The sequence below is a fragment of the Chanos chanos genome, chromosome 3 (genome assembly GCF_902362185.1).
Source record: "Chanos chanos chromosome 3, fChaCha1.1, whole genome shotgun sequence".
NCBI lineage: Eukaryota > Metazoa > Chordata > Actinopteri > Gonorynchiformes > Chanidae > Chanos > Chanos chanos.
The window spans coordinates 41,506,019-41,526,859 of record NC_044497.1 but is presented as its reverse complement, the minus strand read 5'-3'; positions in this window follow the sequence as shown (position 1 = coordinate 41,526,859).

Below are 20,841 nucleotides of genomic sequence, written 5' to 3'. Positions count from 1 at the left end.
TAACACTGTAATCTAGAACCCATTCAAAAGAAAGTGGACCGCATGGCCAGAAAGCCAAAAGAAAATGCAAAATGTGAATTTCAACAACAATACCTCGGTGCTTGTAAATATAATGATAGGATGTATTTTATCTAACCTCAGCTACAAGAGCCCCCCTTGTCTGACACTTCTATACTCATCCCACAACTGACCCCTTGAGATGCTGGTGGCTAGTTAGCTCACTGCAGAAGCAATGATATGATATAAGCTATATTACAGTGAATGTCACCAAATTAGATTCAATGCCATTTGCCAGTCGTCCACATTACAAGCAGAAGAAATCTATGATACATGAGCTCATCTCATACGGTAAGACCTCATGAGTCACTTGACAAAATGTGAACCTTGTGCCTGTTTCAGGTTACAAACAGCATTCATTAGCTAATGGTGTCTCTAACAGGAAGTCAAAATGTAGGGTGATTTGTTTGTCCAGTAACAGAACAATCTAACCTGCTCCTAGAAAAAGAGAAACAATGCAGGAGAGAAAAGTGAGAGAAAGATTTTAGAGACAAAGACCAATGATCTCGAGATTTAACAGAGCCTTAGTGGAGAACGGCAAATGTGTAAAAAACAAACACTTCCAAACTATTTTAAAACACAATATAAAGACATTTTACGCTTGACAATGACAACTTCCTCTTCATATCTTCTGATAAATACTTGTTATTACAGCTGCTGTATGAATGTCAAATGAGTCTTCATATAAAACTAAAAAGAAGTTGTTACCAAAGAAAAATAAAATTTCTGAGGAAAAAGGTACAATATCAATCTATTACTTTGTTACAAGGTCCACTCTCAGTTTTCTAGTTTTATCTTCCAAGCTCTAGATTATAACACATGTCAAATACAATTATAAAGGAATGTGCAGAGGAAATGAAATATTAATTATTCAATTGCTTAATTTGTAAAAAGACACATTGGCATCCTTACATGTGCAATAGATGTTGGTCTATTGCTATATAAGGCCTTATAGATGTGCTAATGAATTACAAAGAGGGATTTCATACAAAGCGCTACCTTTCCCGCAACAAGAGCAATTAAGGCAAGAGCTGCAGCCTGCTAATGCTGTGCAGGCTGGTCACTGCGGTAAAGCCAAGCAGTTTCGTGAGTTTGTATGACAGAGTCCCACAAGTAACATCTGACTGCCAGCTGCTCTTCAGTTTTTTTTTTCCCTAATTAAATGGAACCCTTTGTGCCACTTGCGTACATGTTTTGTCTGAAATAAATTGTGTTAGTCTGTTTCTCAAATTCTGGGCAGTTTATACAAACTCATATAATAAAAGGACTCATTCTTCAATACTGTCTATCACTGAGTAATGTGAAAAAGAGGAGGCAATAGGAAAGTTCAGTTTAGTTCATTTAAGTAACGGCAGTGTGCCAAACGTGAACAGAACGGCTGCCTGGGTGCCCTGTCGTCAACCTTTATGTGTAAAGATAACCTTTAAATTTAGCATATAGACAAACGAATACAACATTTTTTAATTTCATATAAGAAGACTGACACATTTGTGTATTTATTCTGCCATTTGCAAACACGTGAGGAGACACCAGCAATGCCACAGTCATTACTAATTACAATAATCCTCATCTGTGTGAGACCACTGTTTACTCTTCGTGATGACATTCCCTGTTTGTCAACTTTATGTTATCTATAACAACCCCATGAAAGCATCATAGTCTTTTCACTGTTTCCTAGCAGCCCAGTCCTCCCATTACTACATTGCTATGTGCTGCCTTTTGTTCTGTGCTCCTTTCTTTTCAAATGTCTTGTTTTTCTCTTTTTATAATTAGAGAGGGAGTAGCCATATTTCAAAACAAGTGTTCTGAATGCTGGATAGTGGCCAGACAGTGCTGAGTAAGCCCAGATGTCGTTAGCGTAGCCTGGGCCAGAGTGAGATGGTCTGTGGAGACTTCCAGAGGTCACAGCGGGAGACTGAGGAAGAACTGCTCTGGAAACAGGAGTTCAGATCGGTCTTACAAACAGCCATCATAGTGGGTTATATGTGAGTTGCAAATGATGCCCCATAGGAGAGAAGATAGGCTTAATAATGTCTTTAGCATCTGTTGTTCATTGAGTGTCCATTTTTGTTATCTGGACTTGGCCTCAGAACAAAATATGGGAGTAAAGACATCTTCAGTGACATATGTAATGGGAAAGCTGAGAAATTAGTGTTGTAGTCTTCATTCACTTGTCTCATAATAGTTGGGTAAGTGTAGAGAAAAGAATACTTGAACACAACAGCATGTACAGTTCTCTTGTGTTCTCACCCCTTTGAGATTCCCATTCTAATACAATCCAAAGCAGAATCTTCAGACCCCTTAGCTACAGCCACAATGGTAGCCTGGGTCTGTCCAGCTTAGTACTGTACTCTCATTGTACCAGTATTATGTGAAATGCGTCTTAAATATGTTTACCAAGTGTAATTTACTGAGTGTTGGAGCTTGTTTGGAGCCCAGAGCTAAGTGATTTGAACTCTGTAACTCTTCAAACACCAAGACCAGCTGCCGGTTAGTAGGGTACTGTACATAGGTCACTTCTGGTGCTAGTTATATGACTCCCACATGTCAGGAGCTTGTTAGGCTTTGAGGGATGCTGCTGACATATGACAGGCAGGGCAACATACACCATACAATGCACTTTTACAACCTCTGTGTCAACTTGCCCACTCAGGAGGGTGTTACTAAATGAGATCCCTCAGATGCCTAACAGTGCATTAGGCTGCAACTAGTTGTGTAGTTTATTGTCTAGCAATATCTTTGTTGTGCACTGAAGCCTACCTGAACTTTCTAAACCTATACAAACAGGTGACAAATGTATTAAAGATGAGATGAATGCATTAAAATATGAATAGACAAAAAGAGACAAGCCAACAAAACCGCCACTTTGTTACATAGTCACACAATGTCAAATTCTATCAAAAGACACCTCTCTTTTTTATAGGTAAAATGCTCCCAGTGCATCAGTTAAGCATGTTCATTCCCAGGTTCAGAGATCAAGGCATGCTGTAGACCCGACAACAGCATTCACACTGATGTGGAATGCTTCCTGTCACTGGTGCAGATGGGCAGAATGATCCTTTTGTTTTGTTTGGTAAATGGATCTTTGAAGGGTGATCTCTTGTGCGTCAGGAGGCTTCAGAGGCACTTCGGGATTCACAGAGCCCTTTCTCTTCCAGATGTTTGTTATTGAGCCAGTGAGGTCAGTAATCACATTTGCTGTGAGTTAGCGATACTTTACCCATGGTATGTGTATGGTGAATGTGTCTGCGAACTCAAGGGAAATTGTTGTCCCTAATTGAAGCAAATCAATGCTCAAATCCACAATTTTTGAAGATTCATTTCAGATTAAAAGAATTGTTTAAGATAATGTGTTCCATAGAAGATCAAATAAATAGTATAATTATTGCGATATTTCCTTCAGATTTTTTTTCTCTCCCCCAGCACAGAAAAAAACAACAAGGAAGAGTCTGGACTGCACTGCCCATTTATTAATAAGGTTTTAATCAAGCAATCAGCCTAAGAGAAAGATGCCTTTTGTGTGTCTGCAGTGTTTTGTATATTTAGACAGTTACCAGTTGATGCTGTACTAGAGTTAATAAATGTTTAAGATCTGTGACTACACAGTCCCTCCCCATCAAACTTACTGCCCCTTTTGACAAATGGAAAATCACTCATTCTGGGTTTAACACTATTCCTAGGGGTCCATCGTTTCCAGATAAAGAAAACAAAGGAAATGACTATTCTCTTGTCTAGGGAGTATTAACAGTTTATGTGTAAACATCTGTGGTTAGTGTGTTAATAACATACAAAACTTTCAAGATCATTTCTTTATGTGATCGAGTCCTTGAGTGTAATTACTATAATGCTGACTGACAAAAGGATGGCTGTCTGAGGACTGAGTTGACATGGTGCTGTTCATAAACAGCAACATGCTTTTGGGATTTATACTGGTTGAATGGCCTTTTATGCCAGTTAGGGGTAGTTCTGGAGAGAATGCAGGTGTAAGGCAGTAATATTATGTGTAGCACTAAAGGACAAAGCTTCTTGTCTGATGAGAGTGGCACCATGTTGCCACTACGACTCCATTAGGTCCAATGGAAAAAACATTATTTGAAACAAAAAGGCTCCATTCTTTCAAGAAGAACTGAGAGCAGCACAACATAAGGAACCAATTACCTTCCTTTCCTCTCCTCCCTGCACCCCATCTCTCTCTCTCTCTCTCTCTCTCACTCTCTCTCTCTCTGCCTCTCTCCAGTAATTCTGGAACAAGCAGATCTTGTTGGCATAAGACACTGCACTGTATTAAGTCTTATACATTTTCAGCCTACCTTTTTGATTGTGTCTCACAGAGGAATTGAAACATTTATCTGTGCTCAATATTTTACATGGCATTAGAGGAAAAAAAATCAAACATATTTAAGTAATGTTTCAGAATATTTAGATTGTCCATTTTAACAGTTCATTCTCTCCTTTTATGCGATTCGGTAAATATTAAATGGCTGCAAGTGTTGATTTTGCTGTGAAAAAGCCCTTTCTTGGCTCCATAGTAGCAGTCCAAGGATCTGACACCCTGTGCTCACATTCCAAATAGACTCTGTACACATACTTCTGTCCAAACGTACACTTTCAGCCCTTGATCAAAGCAAGATGAATCAGCATCATGGTCCCCAGCCCCTCCCACACACACACACACACACGCACACACACACACACACACACACACACACACACACACACATACACACACACACAAACACTCACCCCTCCGTCCTGTCCTAATTCAACTAGTTGTAGCCCAAGTAACAAATGGACTCTATTAAGATGAAAATTGCCATGAAACAAATATTTATTGGTCCCTTAACAGCTCCCTCGAACACTTCATCTTTTTTGCTTTACTCTTCATATTGCACTTTAGAGGAGTGGCAAACCTTCTGGGGGGAAACAGAAGTGTGTGTTTGTGTAAAATCATACGCTCTTAACTTCACGACATGTGTTGTGCAGATGGGCTAGCATAAAGCATACCTTCCTTCATAATGAAAAAAAAAAAAAGAAAAGAAAGAAAGAGAACGTGACTGGTAAGGAAGCTAAATGTGCGTCTCATGGGAATCAGGCTTCAGGAGCAAAATTTCCTGACAGGATTGAGGCTAGCCAAAACACTGGTTGTTTCCAGTATTACACCGATCTTTGGTTTAATTCTGTCACTTTCAGACTCGGGCCACAACCCATAGCACTCCATGGCAGCGTGTAGTCCCACCCTTGTGCAAATGTATGTGGTTAGCCTCATACACTTACAGGCTAGCACATTCACCACAATAAGCTAGCCAACACACAACTTGTGCCAGTGCTGCTGATGTTTTTATATCGATCCTGTTTACAGATGCCAGACATGGGAGATGAAAAATTCCACTTCACATTACAATACAGTACAGTGTCATACCATTGAAATGTTTTTCTTCCTTAGTTTGGTTATCATTGAAAAATTATTTAACTGTGAATTCAACAGTGGAACAAATTGCCAGTATCTGTGAGAAAGCAATACATCATGTGCTAGCCAGACAAAAAAGTTTGAAAAGTTTGTAAATCAGGACTAAATATTAGTGAATGCATTTTACTGCTAGGACTGTTCGGGAGTCTCCAGGCATAAAACTACTTGACTGATGCTTCAGAATGACTGAGTTTGAAGACTTAGTATCAGTAAATTAAGGACCTAAAGAAAACCTAAAAGGTGCTGCTGGCATTCAGGCAGCTCACACATACACACACACACACACACACACACACACACACACACACACACACACACACACACACAGCATAGGTCAGAGCTGTCTGAGAGAAGCCTCTGCCACACGTAGAGTTGACACATTGCCATTTGGTCTCTTGGAGCCAGGCCACACATTGGTTAGGTAGTGACAGGCCACCGCACAGCAGTAAAAACAACCTTGCTTAGTATGAAAAAATGTCTCTCTCCTCTCCTCTCCTCTCCTCTCCTCGCTCTCTCTCTCTCTCTCTCTCTCTCTCTCTCTCTCTCTCTCACTCTCTGTCTCCTTCTCTATGCACACTGTGATGTCAGTTTATCCTCTCATTTGGCTTGGCCCTGAATCAAGGCCTCCTGAAATCCTCTATTACTTCTCTTTACTCTAAAGAAGGCGATTATGTTTCTCAGAGAGATGATCAGTGATTTATACTGCACATAAATTAAGCAGACAAGTGGTGAGATAATGATACATCTTATCCATTCCCTGAAAGTAGGCCAAAGGGTTCACCAAAGGGAACTGTTTCGCAGACACAGTGCTGGATGGAGAAATAAGGTGGCAGAGATTTGCAGACCTAGGATGAGCTGTAGGTTTGTGTGGAGGTGTGAAACAGGGGTTGGTCCCTCACCCCTAGAGCGTGTCAGTTAAATGAATTCACTCTCTTAAAATAATGAAAAATGACAAACTGATTTACCACATGGCTTTTTCACACGCGCGCGCACACACACACACACACAAATCTCAGATCCCTTCCTCAAATCCCTTTTTGTTTGTGTTCTGCTATTGTGTACAGCATGTGTGTATATCCCAAATCCCAAGAATTTGTGTGGGACAGTCAGATTGTATACTTATGCATCTGATATCTGTAATGATACAGCCATTTATAGCTGTTCTTAATGTGTGGAAAGAGTACTAAAGAGTTCATATACATAAGTCTTGGATCTTCAGTGCAATAGAGCTCATGCTATCTTCTATGGATAAGGCACTGTTTGTTTAGAGGCTCTTTGGCGGGAGGAGAGGGAAGGATAAGAGTAACCACCCACTGTGATGCAATGCTGACAGGGTTGGCTGCAGTCTGCTCTAGGCTGTAAAAGCCTTGGACATATGTGTGAGAAGAGCTGTGGGAGCAGAGGAGTCTCTACAAGTTCACCAGGTTGTCATTCCAACAGTTTTTCCAATCGGCACAGAGACTTCCCAACAATACTCACTGAGTCTGCAGTAAATTCTGTGATAGTTTTGTTACTTGTGAATACCACAGCATTATTTAGAATACTATTGTTGTTTATTGACTATAGGCATGTAGACCTTGCAATTAAATATGTGATATTCTACATTCCTCATTACTCCAAATACATTAAAGATAACATTATAGTTCACATGACATTGCAAAACACTAGTTGTTTCGCACGAATCGGGGTTATGGAGTCATGTAAACCATGAGTCCTGGATGTAGTTGCGGGTGATCTGTGAATCCTTCACATTCCTGCATGTTCCTGGAGAGATGGAATACTTCACATTCCCCAGCTCACCAGGCTCAGTGGGAAACTCATTTCTGTCCCCCTCCACCACACCCCATCTGTTCACTCACTTATCCTTCGTTAACCTCATCTAGTCAAATAGATAAATGTCCTACGACGTAAATCTTGGCTTGCTTGTCTTGCACGGTGGCCCATCTCTGACACTAAATGTATGGTTTGACCTGTACTTGAACAGGAGATCCTCCCCCTTAACAGTGCTATGCTCTGTCTCTTGCTTTTTTACTTCACTTTGTCTGCCCCTACTTCAGCCTACATCACTTCCCTTTTAACACCCCCTGTAACCCCACCCAACCCCCACCCACCATCCCTACACCCGTTTGATTTATTGTGGAGTTGCAAAGGGACCTGAAATACGGCTTTGAAGTCAGGGAGTGACTGCGGAACCCTTGGCTTCCATTCCACTCCCAGTACATAAGCCAGACAAGGCCTGGCCCATTGGCCCAGTGAATAGAAAGGAGACCCTTGTTATCCTACAAACCCCAGTCAGAGCCCAGATCAGGTTATTTTAGCTCTTCACAAATGGAACTGTTGAAGTCGAGGTTTAGTAAAATCCTGCATATTAGTGATGTGGATAAGCTAGAGTTTGACTGGCTCAAAGTAAAGGGTGTGAGGGTGAGGTTTGTGCTGCTGAGTCTGAAAGTAAGTTTATAAAATTGAGCTGTCATAACGTGGGCCCTAAGGTAGCCAACAGAGGTGGTTGGTAGGTACAGGAGATGATATGGTTACTTGTCAAAACATGGATTTTATTTCAGTAAGATGCAGAGGAAAGGGTGTGAAGACATATTTACAAGTGAATGAAGTGTAATTATATATTTACAGAAAAGACACCAAGACTCCTTCCAATGTTTTTCCTTGAGTAATCACAAAGAAATTTTGCTCTTAGCAATAATAAAAAACAAGAGACACAAGCGGTTGAAATTATCCCCTATTCCTTTTCGTAGCACTTCAGCCCAACTAACTTAAATGGTCTCGGCACATTGTCCAATGGGAAAGGGCTGTACCAAACATTACCTCAGTGTGTCAGTTTATAATAATTCAATACCAGCAAGATATATATCACAGAAAAATATGTAAAATTAAACAGTCAAATCAGTGTTACAGAAAACAACTTAAAGAATAGAAAATAACTGTAACATAAGGAATATCTCTTCATACAGAACTTGGACCTGTCCTGAGGATTGAACTGTGCATAATCGCTGATCGCATGACTGTCCTGTAGGGTGCCAGAGTGACTGAACCAGGAGGCTGAATTGAGTTTGGAATTGAGTTACAGCAACTAGGAGTGTAGAGATTATATTAATTACTGAATGTAAACAAATTAGAGCTGTTTCAATTCTTCTTTCAAGTCACTGTCTTTCTCTTTAAATATCTGTGCATGTTTTGAAAATTGCTTGCCTCAAATGCACATATGTTAACTGGCGCAATGGCACATCATCACAGGAACATTATTGATGAACTACGACCGCTCATTTTCTCTGAATAGCAACGGTTACTTCACCCTGTTATTATGTAGATTCCAACCTGAATGATTATATATGTTTATTGAAACTTAACCCAAACTTGTGGAAAGTCATGGATTAGATCATTTATACACTCCCATTGTAACTGATACAATCTGAGCTCACTCTGATCAGACATGGCTTACAGTCCCCTGATTGTGTGTATGGGGACTTATAGTGGGCAGTCATAGGCTTCTCTCTCACACCATAGCTGTTATGTTGACATCAAAGAAAGCCACTTTGCACCAATGCTCTGAGTCACAATGAGCCAGTCAAGCGCTGCTGTGTCTGTAGTCAAAGCTCATTGTGAAATTATGGGGGGCCTGTGATGAATGAGTAGGAGCTTTTCTGTTGAGACTCTGACCTCCCCAAGACCCAGAAAGCACAACTCAGTCTCTGTGTCTGGGTGATCCCGCTCAGAGAACGTTAATGTTCTGATAAAACACCTCATGTCTGGAAAGCACTGTAATACATCTGATTGTTCTATAGCCATTTAAAGGTTAAAATTCTGTGGATACTCCTTCGTACATTAAATGTTCTACTCAGCACATGTAGAGTTTTTTCTACAATACTGTAATACAGCAAGATTTTGACAGATTTTCAGAGATAATCATAAAAACAATTATTTGGAATTTCATGGAACTTAGGAGACCAAGAAAAAGGAAAAATGGATCATGAAAATGTCCAACATGTTTTCAGAAACAGTCCTCCAAAAACACTTTCCTGTCATCAGTGTACATAAATCTGAAAATAGCTTATACTGTTTATGTTTCAGATCTACAGCTGTTGAAAACTCAAGCCAAATGCAGTTTAGCTACTACTTCTGCTTTCAAAATATTATTTTGAGCATCTGCTCACAAGATAAAGTGTAATTTGGTCCCTATACTCTAAAGGCAGCCTTGCCAGTTCAAATAACTAGATATTCTTCTACAGCACACTTATAGTCCAAAGAACAACAGCGAGGTGTGTCTGCATCATATTTAGTCTCCTTCTTCTAAGTATTGTTAGTTCTCACACATATATAGAGATACGGGTGGGACACTTGAGACAGAAGACAATTCCTCTATAATTATACCAGTGTGGAGAGTGGAGAACAGTCTGGAAAGCCAGTCTGGAGACACAAAGGAGTAGATATGAGCCACTGTGGCTTGTGGGGTTGTGCTGTTTCTGAAGAAATCTTCATCTTGACATCAGATGGCTGGAGCACACAATGGGCATACTCCCATATGCTGTACTTTGACACACCAAAACCTGGCTCCGCACAGAATTTGACGCTTATTTAGCTGAGAAACTAGAAGCAGATACTTTTAGTGACCTGGGTATAAAGTACAGGTTGATTCAAAATCTATTCATGTGTGTTGATATTTAGATCAAATAGATTTGGTTGAGACAGCTACAGTGAATGATTTCTGTTTGTTGTGAGAGACATGGATATTTAAAATGCTGTGTCAATGAGTCTGTGAGAAATTACAACACGACAGAAAGGAGACAAAAAGCAGTAAAGCTGCTGTGTTCTGTCTCCAGTTCCTTTGAACACACTATAGAGGCACTCTGAAAGTTCATTCCTGAATGACTTGAGAGACCCTAGTGCAGCCCTCATAAAACTGTAGCTCCTCCCTCAAGCAATAACCATTTCACTAAAATACAGAAATTGACAAATAAAATAAATATTCAAAACCTATTTGGAAGCTGAAGTTACTCTAGACAGTCACCAATAAAATACAAGTGCAATCTTGTCCATTCAAACAAATTAAAATACATTTAAATGGAAATAAGGAGCATTTTTGATTGATGGACTTTACTTTCTTTTGGATTGTATTAAACACATGTTGTACAACAGCTAGATGATTTACATATACAATGAGCTAGTGGTACTAATCATGGCCCTACTGTATGCAAATCTCATTTTTGATGCCAAAGACAGATGACATTTTTTAACTTATTTCTTCTGTTATAAGGTACATCAGAGCCGTTGTTTGTTATCTGATTGTTATCTTCACACTGAAAATAAGCGGTATGTTCAGGTACACAACAGTAGTTACATCCTACATGCTGGCATAACAACAGGGCCTTTAGTTTGTCCTTCACTGCCTCCTGTGCAATTCACTGAGAGAAACTATTGCATTTGTTTGTCAGTTTGTTTGTTTGTTTGTTTGTTTGGAACATGGTTGCTGAGGACACAGTTGCTGAGAGTTTATTAAATTTTTCATCAGAAAATAAATTTGCAGCCTTGAATCTTACCATAATTGATCACCAGGTTTTCTATATTCTATATAGTGACAAGAGAATCAAAATGGAAATGATACATAATAGCTAAGTTAGCATATTAAAACACTCATGCAGTCTTAATCAGCTATCTGACTGACAGAAGTGTGCAGGGGAAAAAAAAAAAAAACATATGTCAGAGGAGAACGCAGAGTTTTACTCCAACAGAAACATACGATGAGAAAAGCTCTGCCTTAGCTGTTCAACAGACTCTACATGTATTTTCATATTTTATTTCTGTTTGTTGTTGCTGTTGATGTTGTTTCCCCACTGCTGTCTTACAAGAACAGCACTCTGAAAGCTTACTATTTCTTACTATTTACTATTTCTCTTAAAATAGTATCTATGAGAACATGAACCCAGGAGAGCTCTCTGGTCATTCTTGCACTTTGTCCTGGAAGAGATCATATGGATACATTTATTGCTGCCTTAATGGAGAGTTTCTTCCTGATTCCATCTGGTCATATGTTTGTTTTGTCCATTTGAGTTGTAATTATTTGTTTGGAAACCTTTCTGGCCAGTCAAGGTGGTGCCATTGTACATTCAATCTTTCCGGTTAGAGGCTATGGCAGCTTTATTTGACCCTAGAATGATACGTTTATAGAATTATGTACATTTTACCATTTAGAGAGAAGAATCACTTGAAGAATGAGAACTTGCTTTAATTCACATATTGAGCCCTATTAATTTTAGGATGTCTCACTTCAAGTGAAAGCTGGAAAGCCTGTCTGTAGCTGAATAAAAGACAACAGTAAAAAAACAAAAAACAAAACAACCCCCCCCCCCCCCCCCCCCCCCCAAAAAAAAAACCAGATGACATTGGATGCAAGACTAATAATAATACTGCTACATACTGCTGAAGTTCAATATATCCAAATACAAAAATAAAAATATCAATCTCATGCCTCTTACACTATACTAGAGGCTGTATTTGTGTAATATGTTCATAGTTAGCCTCTGCAATTTCACCATCACTGTGCTGTCAGATAGCTTTTTAGTGGTGAAAGATCAGTGTTCCCGTTTCGTAAATATATCCTTATTTACTCAGAGATTTGGTAAATCCCAGTCATGTTTGCCAAAGATGTGTATGTCTTGTGGATGTGGGAGTAATTGAGTGTTAGAGGAGAGGCAATGTGTGGGCTGTTAAGTGACATCTGCACCACATCAGAGGAGAGAGTGTGCGTGTATGTGTCTGTATGTGTGTAAATGTGGAGAATTTACCCATTTGTTTGTTACCCTCTCCATTTTCTTTTGATTCTAGACACTTCTAGATTTCATTTTCAAAATCCCAGCGTCCCAAGGTCCCAGCACATGCTTCTCTGTCCTGTCAAGCAGACTTCACGGATCTCTTTAACCTCTCAATACCTCCCTCCCCTGCTTGATGTTTTATGTCATCTGGAATCTGTCACAGGCGGGTGCCAGACAGTTGAACTCGGGGTGCAATAAACAAAAAGCCGTGCATGTTAAGGATCATTGCATTGTTTTTTTTTTTGCTTTTTTTTTAAGTGGAACACAGACTTATTAAGAAGATTTTTTAACATTACCTACCACAGCTTCTATAAAAAGATTATTCTCAGACTGAATAAAAAGATGCCATGTATGTTATTTTGCCCAGAATTCCAAAGTGTGATCCAACAGTTTTGAGGTGAATGCACCCTGATTCATTTTGAGGGTTTTTTTTGCATGTCCTTCAAATCTTTCATATTGTCTGAAGGTAGGGTCCACGTGCAATCTTGCTAGAAAATGGTGTGACCAACAGCAACCTAGCTAATTTGCGACACACTGCAAAAATCAGACTTCCAGAAATCAGAAATCCAGTCACTGTCATCTTATTTGAACCTACAATATTTCAAGTTAACTTGAATTGTGTTACAAATCTCAATAAAGACTAAGTGTTCATGCTATTATAATAGAGAGGGAACTGAAGGGCCATGGAGGTGTCATGGAGGTAGTGTCATGGTCTGAGATGGACCTTCTTTTTGTAGTGTCTTCTCTGAAATGGTTAAGAAGAGAATGAGGTTTGTTTGTTTATCTTTAAATATGCATATCAGCAAATATTCATGCTTTAAAAGCACAAAGGAACAAAAAAGTGCTTGAACTGTGGTACCGATAGAAGCTTACATTTTCTGTGAGTGATGAGCGTGTGACTTTTAGGAACTACCTTAGAATATCAGTGTGTTGCAAATCAAAGTGGAGACTGTGGCTCAGAGAGGAACAAAAAGGCAAAATGTAACACTTTCTGTACGCAGCATCTGGAATTGAATCAGTGATGGAACCATACTCATTCAGTGTATTTTGTTAAAGTCCATTTACTCAGGGTCTTTGGGAGTTTAATTGGGAAAGATGAGATTGTCTTTCTTAGTTTGGTGCTTTCCTGTCTGAGAATCATTTGTGAAGCCGTTCACAGGGTGCTGGAGACATACATCTGGAAACAACTAGCTGTAAAGACTAAATTATTTTCCCCTTGCTAAGACTGGGGGGATGGGGAATGGGTGTGCAGGTACAGAGCAGAAAAGCAGACTCTGGAGAAAGTGGGCACAGAGGAAGAGAGAATGAGTAGCAAATATATTTAATAACAACAAACCTATTACAGGTATAAATGTGCATTGTTTATACTCCTATTCACATATTACACATAACCCTTACATTACATAGATTGGGTGATAATTTTAAAAATATTCATTTTTGTTCCTCTGCACATAACAGTTATTACCATGGATTTCTATGTACTGTATGCTTTGGACAGAAAGTCTAAGAAGTACTGTTATGCCTCTCATAGTGTAATATGAGCTGCTGTTCATATTAGTACTCATACCATTATTATTGTTGCACATATAATTGTCAGCTGCAAAAACAACGAGAAGAACAACAAAAACAACAACATCAGGAAGAAGAAGAAGAGGAAGAAGAAGAAGAAGAAGAAGAAGAAGAAGAAGAAGAAGAAGAAGAAGAAGAAGAATTTGAAAAGCAGCACCTCACACTGAACTGGACTGATACTGGGTTAATTACATCCAATGAATAAAGGAAATGACTCAGCCTCCTAAGTCTGTCCAGGCTATCCTTGTTGAAATGTGATTGCCTATAAGATAGTGTTTCTATGAAAGGTTGGGATCCTAGTCAAAAAAGAGGATTTTTAGACAGTGATGTGTTATGTTTTTTCTTTTCTTTTCTTTTCTTTTTTTTTCCTTTTTTTTTTTTTTTTTTTTTTTTGCAGGTTTCCTGTGGAAGGACTGAGGTAATGAGACTTGCTTCTCACCAGCTTTTTAAATGCGTGGTTTCGCAGGGCACTCATCGGGTTTGTTCTCTTGAAGTATCCCACTGGTTAAATGGTTTTAATCATTGAACTCATTCTACTTACTATAAATTGTGTTCTCAGAGCAACACAAACAACATGAAAGGCCTGGTTGAGGGCAGCCCAATTAAATGGGTTTAAAACCAAACTGACAGCGACTGCAGTGAGAGATGTTGGAGACAGCCTTCCTTGTTTTTGTTACTCTGAGATGGAGAGGTCTGGTGACGCAGACACACACTTTCAACAGCTGCTTGGTTTGGTGGAAACTGAAATAACATTTACATTTGACACTGCAATGAATAAGCCACACCGAGGAGGTACCATTTCATAGGCGGTCAAGAGGGAGCTCCACAAACCATGATACAAAGGTCTGCAAAGTTCAGCTGTGGTCACTAATTACAGTTTAATTTCAGCATATCAAACACATTAGAAGGTGAAACGCTTTGAATTTTGTTCATGGCCAAGATTTAGAGATTTATTATGAAGAGCTAAGTTAAGCCTTCTATTAGTGTCATTAAGTAAATGCAGCTACTTGAATATAATCCATAGGAGAAGTATAACATTGTAATACAAGTTCAGACAGATTGTTCATACCACCAAGGAAAACTCATAAATAAGTCAAAGCATTACAGTCGCGAGTCACAATGTAAACTATATGCAAGTAAACTGTAAACTGATATATTTTCTGCTGTTTCTTGGAACAATTAAATGTATTATTGTTTGAAACATCCTGAGGAGGCCTCTGGTGAGTAATTGACCTTGTTTTGTCACATTAATTGTCTGACAGCCTTTGTGTTCGCTAGCACTTATGCTTTGTGTTTTTTGGTGGAAAAATTCAAAGAATACATTTCCTGTGTTCATAAAAAAAAAAAAAAAAAATCTGCAGGCAAGTGGAAAATGCTCTGTCCCCAAAGTTAATCAGTTCAAGCTGTGAGGTTGCGTTAGACCAGCCCTTTCATGGCAACTGCCTAATGATTCACACAGGGAGGTTCTGTTGAACCATGGTACGAGACAACCTCCATCTTGCCAGTAGATATCTGGAAAGGAAGGAAGTGACCTCATGATCACGCCTGCACACAGGTGCTGTGAATAGTTTGAAGCCTTGGAGGCTAAAAGCCCCTGTGGAGATGGCTAGAGGTGTTCACATTAAAGTATATTTTTGTTTCTCAGCAGAAAAGACTTCTTTGAAGGCCACTGACTTCAGTCTTATGCTTCTCTCATATCTGCAATTTTGGATCTGGCGAAGTTTCGGAGAGATTTAAAAATTAAAAAAAAAAAAAAAGCGTGTGATGTTTCAGCTGGAGTATTTTGACTGCAGTTTCAATTACCAAGAGCTGAGTAAATTATTTAACTTTGTTCTAATAAATTTAACACAAAAATTGAGCGAAATCACTGAAATGCTGTGAGCTCAGAAGGGTTAAGTGACATCAAGCCTCAGATTATGGTAAATAGACAAACACATCTTATCATTTTGAGACAAATAGTAAGGAGAAAGTCATTGATATGTCTTTCATTGTTACTCTTGATTCAACACTGACTGTCATTGGAGCACCAGATGCATCATCTGAAGTCACGGAAACCAGTTTTCTGGAAAGGATTTGATAATGAGGATCCAAGCTGTTTCCTCTCAGTATTCACCAATGAAACCACTCCTTGGATGCAATAATCTTGAAGTGTACTGCTTTATTACCATCTCAGAAATATATAAAGAAGCAAAAATAATACAAAACGACAAGCACAATCTCTGCTCGAAGTTTGAAACAGAGGAGCAAAAGTTGCAGGAAAATTTCGTAACAATACACACTACAGTGTAATGCCATTTCACCCTCCCCTGATAGTAGGAGTTCCCTGACTCCACTGTTGTTTTTCCATGAAGTTTCTCTCTCTCTCTCTCTCTATCTCTCTCTGGCAGCACTGCTATGCTCAGTGCTCTTTTTTGTCCTTCACATGGAACAGCCAGTGGGGGTGGAGGCAATGTTATCGGTCAATGTGTGGAGTCGTCTGTCCAAAACATTACTACTGATTTAGTTCATAGCCTGGAAAATATATTTAGAAGAAGACATCAGTGGAGGTGGCAGCAAAAAAAAACACTCTGTCATTCTCTTCTGAACTATTTCTGAATCATTCATTGTAATTCAACTATGCTTATTTTAAAACTAGCATCCAATCTTGACAGCAGAATGAGAATTTTGAAACCCTTTATAATGGGATATTTTTGTAATTTTCCACATTTTGAACTTCCTTTTTATTTCTTTCATGGATAAGAACATTTCTATCTAAGGTTTTTGGGTGTTGTGATAATATAGTCATATACGTTTAACAATGTAAAATATAGCTGACAAAAGGTATGGTAAAGATTTATATGTGCTTTTTTTGTTTGTTGGTTTGTTTTCCTTTGGTTTGGTTTGATTTTACTTATTTCTTGATAGGATAAACTGCAAAAATGTTTGTGTATTTACTATAATCTATCTCACTATTAATGTGAATTATTTATTCTAACTTTTTAATTTTTTTACCTCTCCAGAATGCTGGGAGGAGGGCAGCAGTGGGAATTCATCATGTTTCAGATTAAGAGAGCCTGCACCACTGCAACCCATATGAAACTATACCACAGGTCATACTGAACAGGCTGGTGCAATGCTGTAATTATCACTGCATTGTACACCAATCTTAGATGTGTCTGAGATGTTTCTCCCACAATATCTTGTGTCATATTCATTGAAACATTGTAGTTTTTGTCTGTAATGTTTTTGTAAATATAAAAATATAGTCATTTCAATTTTGAGTAGTACGTGCTAAAAATCCTTAAATCTGAGTAAAACATCCAGCAACATCACAGTGCAAGGAGAATATTGAGCTGGAGTCAGATCTTCAAAGGCACTTACTAAAAACACTCTATTAGAATATTGAACATGTGGGCACAAAGTGGAATTGTTCTCTCCTGGAGTGTTAGCTTACTGCACAGGAAGTGCACACTAAGGTCACTATGGAGCTTTGAGTCTGAGCGGAAACAGGGAGAGAAAAAAGTTGTGGACTGAGCTGTGTAAATGCTTGCTTGATATGAACTTTCCAAGAAAAAGCTTGGGAACAATACTGAATTTGTAATGGACAGTTAAATAGCACGGTTCATTTATGTAGAGAAGAGACAGAAAAATAGCTCCTCTGAAAATAGCTGGTGATGTTGAACAGTGATGGCAGAAATTACCATAGCAGTGTCAGGGCAACTGTTTTCTCTTGTGTTTAAGTGTGAAACACTAAACTGAAAAAAAAACATGTATAAACCCATCAAACTGATAAACTGACACAAAACAACTTCGTGATATCAGTAAAAAAAATTAACGGCCAATGCTTCAGAATATTTCATATATTTCATTGCAAGCAAAAATCATGTAGAACATGAATCTGGAATACCAAAAAAAATGCAGTGTCTTGTTCTGATTTGGCACCTCAGTTCTCTCCTGGATGGCCTGAGCCATTCGGAAACAGATGCTCTCAGTGTGGGGCAATGCTTCTGAGGAGCTAGAGTTCTTTCCCATTAACTTTAAGTGCCATGTTGCTGAAGCAGCTGTGACACATGTGAATGGGCAGAGCTGTTGTTTACCAAGCTCAGATTAAAAAAACTGCCTGGAAGTATCATTATTACTTTGTTGCAGTATGTTTGGTGAGATTCATGTATGAATAAATGTTCAGCTGAGAGCGTCAATTTACAGAATACCACATTAAATATGAGTGATCTTTCCTTTGCTCCTTCACTGGGTCCATTTATGAGCTTTGTAACGTTATAGAAGAAAACATATTTGACACAATTCCATTTCGAGATCTTGTTAAAGGCCACTTTATTTTATATTAATACACACTGAAGGTTTGAGTCACAAATCAAACTAAGCAAAGGTTGGAGACTGTAACTGATCTATTGTTGAATCTGGCATTGTCTTTGTGGGCATCAAGGAATAGGTGCATTTATTAGGTAAAGCATACCACAGCCTCAGAGATGAGTGTCCAGGTCAACCCCTCAGAGTAAATGTGGGTGTTTAGGGCAAGAGGTAGCGTGAAGAAATGTAAATCTATCGCCCTTTAGTATTTTGGCAGCAAGCCATTACAGTTGGTAGGTGCCGATTATGCACAATATGACTTAACAGTCATGTATAACTCTCCATTGTTTGACACCTGCTTCTCTAAATTATGGACAAATGACCATGACTTTTCCCACACTACAGGCAGTCAGTTCAAAGATCCAGAGAATGGGTGGATGATGTCACTGATGACTTTCTAGAGCTGTTTTAGAAAGGGAAGTTCTTACCAAAAGAACACTGAGACACAATAGAGTCAGTAAAAGTTTATAAGTTTTAAAGGCAACAATTATGAGAAGATCTTCAGCTGTGAAGTTATTTTTTGGAGAGCGATTTTCAATGAAAATAAACCTAAAATACATAAAAGATGTCTGAATTTAGAATTTTCATCTAGTTGTTTCTTATTCAGTCATATGTAATCAGTCCACAGACATCAGCACATTAAGATTTCACTTTAATAAACCACATTAAGATATCAAGATATCATTTAGATAGTGTCTGGATCTAAATTGTGACCTAATAACTCCATCTTTAATCTGATTCTTTGGTTTGACCCGTCCATCTTCCTCTATCTTTTGTCTTCTCTTCTTTCCCCCCCCAAAAAAACCTTCATTTTCATTCAACCTGGGAGCAGATGGTTAGTTTCATTTGAGGAACAGGTCTGTCAGAGGGAAAACTAGTCTTAATGCAAGAAAAGCACAGATTGCGGTTAAGAACAAAACCCAGGACAGGCCTGCACAAGGACCTGGGGGCTCCCAGCTGAGTCTGCTCTAAGAAAGGGGGTAACCGGTTCACGCTATGCATGAATGACAAGCATATTCCAGGGCACAAGCTTGCGTGCAAAACCCTGTTTCCGCTGTAGTGTTTTTCCAGTGCAGGAGATAGTAAGTGTATTTGGCCAGGGTTCAAACTGCAGAAAATTAGCTGTTAAGTACAGACATTCTCTCTACTATCCTTTTTTTCGTATGCTGATCAAACCATCAAATTTATATGCCTTGTAATCTCTGGGCCCTGAGGGACTATGCCCTTTGTAGTCTATATAGTATCTTAAAATGTTATGTTTGCCTTGCCGCCCACCAAGAGATCCAAAGTTGTTTCAGCATCTTTTCCATAGCTGGAAGGCATTAAACCTTTTCAAATAATGTTATCAATACATTTATGACCAGTGTGTGGAGTTCTGCATACAAAGTGACTTTACTAAATGATTTATGTACGTAGTAAGAGCACAGATATGCCCCCCCCCTCACAGTAAACAAGGCTGAACAAAACAGTAACATGAAAGTCTGATTTGCAGTTTAAACCTTAGGTCGTGGTTTAGTCGAGACAGTAAGTTCTAGCATTTGTATTGTGGCTTTACACAGTTTCAATCAGATATCCATCTAAGCTTTGTATTAGAAAGGGCATGACCTTTTAATATTCACAAGCTCTATGAATAACCAATTCAGTTGTTTCAGTTGTGTGCTCTATTTTAAACAAAGGCGAGTGCTAGAAATAGAGATCCTGAAAATGCTGCAGGTTCCTGATTTTTTTTTCTCCCTCTCACAGCTCCCTCCCTGTACAATAACTGAAGTGTGGAGGGAAAAAAAAAAGACTAAGTCAAAGGGAGTTCCCCAATGTGGTTGTTTTTACACTGCACTCCATAAAAAAGCAAACTTTAAGTGATGAAAAAAGGACAAATGTCTCAGAGAAAAAAAATACAAACATTTAATAGCCTTTATGTACTGAGTTACAACAATTACAAAACCAAATGAAATGTGCTGAACAAAGTAAACACTTTGTCAAAGAGTAATAATTTTAATTTTTCTAATAGTCTTTGAGCAAGATGATACGGTATTATCATGCAAAATCACTGGGTTATGTATATATAAACAATCGTAGATTGCTGCTGGCAGTAAGGCTGTCATTATTACTATACCTAAAACATTACCGAGTTTAGTTCTGTAGTAATGACTCCAGGTTCATAGTGTTTTCATGCATTCCATCAATTTTTGCTGAATAATGAAACAGAACAGCAGAGAGTGAAATATCACATGACATGAAGACACAACCTTTAATAACTGGCTTCAGCACCCCATCTAGTGGAGCAAACAGGAGAGACAAAAAATGAATTCTCTTTCTCTTTCTCTTTCTCTCTCTCTCTCTCTCTCTCTCTCTCTCTCTCTCTCATTCAAAACTGAAATAAATTTGGCAAAACCAATACAACTTCAGAAGGTATAAAAACTGTTAGCCCTATTACATTTATTAATCAAATACCAGCCCCACCGTAACTCTAAAGAGCGCATGACTATGAGATATGGAGAGGACTCCTGAGATGCAGGATGCAGACTAGGCTGAGCAGTGTCTGGAGCAGACAACACAGGAAGCACCAGTGGAGCAGAGGGG